The 507-nt window shown below is 36.1% G+C and overlaps 1 protein-coding gene across 3 annotated transcripts in view; it reads right to left on the bottom strand.

Annotated features, from left to right (window-relative positions):
• The window catches only part of LOC119594393 (sodium/potassium/calcium exchanger Nckx30C-like), a 174,335-nt gene that overhangs the window by 4,332 nt on the left and 169,496 nt on the right, over window positions 1–507 (bottom strand). The gene's annotated exons all lie outside the window — the stretch shown is intronic.

Below are 507 nucleotides of genomic sequence, written 5' to 3'. Positions count from 1 at the left end.
CGCGCGCGTGCGCGCTCGTGTGTGTATAAGTGTAAGTTTAAATGTGTGCGTTTTTTTCTGCTGCGTGTAATGAAGCATACATTAGTACTTATAATCACGACTAATGTTTCACATACGCTAAACCACACATGCCAAATATCATAGAATACAAACTCTCAGCTAACTCCATGGCAAACCACCCTCACCAGAAACCAATGGATCATTTAGATGTTAAAATGACGTGCCAACTCCGCCATTGTTTTAAGAAGTGTCTATTTAAAATGATAGCATATCGACAACTCATTAATAATGATTTTGTATTAACAACTATTCACTCATATCGGCATTGCATTCACGCCTGCCCACTCATAATAATAATAGCATCTGCTCATACGTAAAGATATTAGACAAACCATTGTTTACTCATAATGATTTTATTTCAACAACTGCTGATCCATAGTAACTGCCCATTCATAATGATACTGCAACTATCCATTCATTGACTTGTATTGAAAAAAATACTTACCT

The sequence above is a fragment of the Penaeus monodon genome, chromosome 33 (genome assembly GCF_015228065.2).
Source record: "Penaeus monodon isolate SGIC_2016 chromosome 33, NSTDA_Pmon_1, whole genome shotgun sequence".
In the NCBI taxonomy this organism is placed as follows: domain Eukaryota; kingdom Metazoa; phylum Arthropoda; class Malacostraca; order Decapoda; family Penaeidae; genus Penaeus; species Penaeus monodon.
Note: the sequence above shows the minus strand (reverse complement) of the source record. Positions and strands in the feature narration are given on the sequence as shown.